Source organism: Bactrocera latifrons, unplaced genomic scaffold (genome assembly GCF_001853355.1).
Source record: "Bactrocera latifrons isolate USDA-ARS-PBARC rearing strain unplaced genomic scaffold, ASM185335v1 scaffold_256, whole genome shotgun sequence".
NCBI classification, from domain to species: Eukaryota; Metazoa; Arthropoda; class Insecta; order Diptera; family Tephritidae; genus Bactrocera; species Bactrocera latifrons.
This window is the reverse complement of record NW_017536141.1, coordinates 316,153-319,592: the sequence shown is the minus strand read 5'-3', so window position 1 is coordinate 319,592 and position 3,440 is coordinate 316,153. Positions and strand designations below refer to the sequence as shown.

At 30.7% G+C, this 3,440-nt stretch overlaps 1 protein-coding gene across 4 annotated transcripts in view; it reads left to right on the top strand.

Moving 5' to 3' along the window:
* Positions 1–285: 285 nt before the first annotated feature.
* LOC108969538 (WSCD family member CG9164) overlaps positions 286–3,440 on the top strand; it is a 19,130-nt gene continuing 15,975 nt past the window's right edge. The window contains exon 1 of one of the 4 annotated variants that reach the window (XM_018934318.1): positions 286–409. The gene's annotated coding sequence lies outside the window, so the exon portion shown is untranslated. Of the gene's footprint in view, positions 410–620; positions 780–821; positions 1,078–3,440 lie in introns of those variants that run through there. The other 3 variants (XM_018934317.1, XM_018934319.1, XM_018934320.1) reach the window with 3 other exon arrangements.

Sequence of the window (3,440 nt, the reverse complement as noted above, 5' to 3'; positions counted from 1 at the left end):
ATTATAGTTCTTTTAAATTCAATTCAGAATCGTAGTATACGAACTACTCATTTTGTTTTTAACAATATGTGATATATAGATTTTATACATACACAGTATTTACATAGTTACGGTATGATTACGCACACGTTTAGGATATATTTGCATGTACTTACGAATATGCATGCACAACGGTGTGATACCGTGCAGAAAGGCACAAGAATTACGGTGAAGAAATAACACCCTACAAATACATATGGGCTTTTATGAACACATTGCTATTTATGGTATATATGGTATTTTCACTACAGTATATACTGAGATTTGCGCTAGATGACGTGCTGTGTAATATAAACATAATAAACTGATGAAATATAAAATGAAATGGAAATTTTGAATATTCTTACACAGTGTTAGTGCTTCAAAATATGTGAGTTTATATTTTCTTTGCAACGTCTTGTTATAAAAAAGCATATTTATGCACCAGCATATAAAATGTATAAAATTACAAAATATTTTGTGACTTTCGATTTCTTCATATAAGACTTTCATTGTGAAAACTTCATTGAACTACATATCTACAAAATTTAAGTATATGTGCAATTCGCAAATATATGCGATTTTGTAGTTGAGTTTGTTTTTTCGTCTGTTTATGCATAATCGTACACAATTGTAGTTGTTTGTTTTGACTTTTGTTAAGGAAAATAGAAAGTGTGCTTTGTCTGTGAAACTGTGCGTGTGTAGAAACATTTTTTTTAGTTCTCTAATACAAACATTCCGGCTTATTTTTGTGTGTACAAGTACGTATTTATATTTCAAAATACAGTTGGTCCAATGTTAGCGAATTCATGGGAGAATGAGCTTTCGAGCGAGCGGTAATGTCTTTTGGGCTGATTTTGCAGATCCAAAAAGACAGATTTAAAATATTCATTGTCCTACCAAGATTGAGTACTAGCATATTAATTTGTAATAAGTTAAAATTTATTAGTAATGATAAAATATTGACACTCGTAATACTTTAATGCTCTAAAATTTCTTTAATGTGTATAACATTAAGTTAAAAAGTTCCAGCCATCCGGAGAAAACAGGAGGAAAAGCGTAATATAAATTTACTACGAAAGTTTGTCAGCTCTTTATTGATACAGAACTTAAGCGTAGCTCATATTTAAAAACCGTTCAATATGTGAAAATATTATTGAAATTCGAAAGAACACTCTTATGATAACATTATAAAATTCCGGTTGAGTTTTACCGCATATATCGGTCAATATGTTTTTGTAATAACAGTGCATCCTAATCTGGATAAAATGGGGCAGCCCCCATATATCTATTAACAATTACAAGTTTCCGGTTGGATTTACACCGTATATACATACATACATACATATTGGTCAATATGTAAGATATCCTAGCAAAATTAGAGCATGTATGTATGTTTTGATTATATTATAATTAGTTTGATGCCGAAAATATGTGAAATCGCTTTACAAACAATCCTCGGTCCCATAATATCATAATTTTCGTTAATCTAAAAGACTTTATTATGAAGATATCGGGCCGTCTGTGGGTTGTATTCATAAATTTGCTTGGAAACATGTTCACGGGATAGTGATTTCTGAGTATCCTGACTTTAAACCGTTTATGTGTGATATTTTAATAAAAAAGTGAACGTTTTTAAACATAATGTAATTTATTTTATTATATTGTATTGTTTAATTTAGTAAATGATTAAAATATATTATAATTTTTTTATTTGGAGATAAAAATTAAGTATTAATAAATAATAAAATAATTAATATACAGTTTTTAGTAAGGTTAAAGTTTTAGAAGGACTGATAGAAACAAGATTGCGGCATCGTGACGCAAGGAATTGGCAAATGACCTGTAAATTGCAATTTTGCTTGCAATTTATCATTGTTATATTCATTACGTCACCTTTGTTTTATGAAGCCACGTTCACAGAAAAAAGTTAAGGTAAAACTTGGGCGTAATCTCACTCATGTGCTGAACACATTAAGCGCGACAGACTGCAAGTGACAAGTGTCAAATATTATAATACATACGTTCTTAAAGACACAGTTATTTTGACAGCTGCATGACAACCCGACAGCAGGCCGACAGTTGTCGCTCTTGCTAACTTCAATATATTTTTATACTTGTCAACGACAGTAGGACGACAGTAGAGTTGACAGTTGAAAGATGAGGAAGAGTGGTGGTGCCACTAATATGTAAAATGTAAAATTATTCAAAGCTCTAACAAACCTGACGTTATTTTACAAATAAAAGCACAATTCTCTATTATATCATTTGTAATAACAATTGATAATATAAAACAAATAAATTTACCTATTTACTTATATTTTGCTTAAAAATATCACTTTGAAGAAAATATTAAAATTTCATTGAAGTGCAGGGTATTAGTATGGCCACAGCGAAATTGTGTACATGCAAAATGGACAGCTGTGTTGTCTTGTGTACATGCCGGCCACTTGCTGCCTTCTCACAAATGTTCTTGTAGAAGGATTCACAACGGCATTTTCAGTTCACTGTCGTGCTGCCATGTCGTGTCGCGCTCATTGTGTTCAGCACATCACTATCATTATTGGCCTTTAGGATTCTAAACAGCTGATAACAGAGCATGCGCAATGCAATCTGAAAACACAGGGTGTTGTCATGTATGCTTTAAAAAATAAAGCATTATAGTTTTTTAAATGTTTAATTCAAAATCCCAGTACACCATGCACTTTATATTATATATAAGAGCTCTATTGTAATGCTCTTAGAAAAATCACTACCCTCATTATTGTGAGGTTTTTGTTATTTGTGAGTTTCCGATGCTCATGTGATTTCGAAAGCTCAAATGCTCACAAGTTCCTCAAACATTTGTGATGTCTGAAAGCAAACCTCACAATGTGAAATCGGTTGCGTTATGTTAATTTCAATATTTTTAAAGAAATTTGCAATTATTTTGCAGAAATATAATGTAGGAACTACTTATCTATTATGAATTTAAATATTTATCTATTACAATGATTATGTAACTTACGGTCTTTGTAAATACTACTTCCTTCCGAGTATAAGTAAAAATACATATACATATTTACGTACAAATAATTTGGACACGATTTTATTTGTAAATGTGTAAAGATGTTTACATATGTTTACATAATATGCTATAACGCTGCAGCTGCTCCTTACTTGTTCTTTCATCCTTTGAAATCCTAAAAATAAAATTTTATAGATTTACAAATTTATTTACCTTTCTTGGTTGTTCATTTCTTTATTTTGTCTTGTTTGTTTTTGTAAAACAGCTGGTTCAAAAGAAAGTGCTTTCCACCTTATGTGTTGAGTTTTTTATACTCTCGCAAGTTGCTAAGGAGAGTATTATAGTTTTGTTCACATAGCGGTTGTTTGTAAGTCCTAGAACTAAAAGAGTCAGATATAGGGTTATATATACCAAA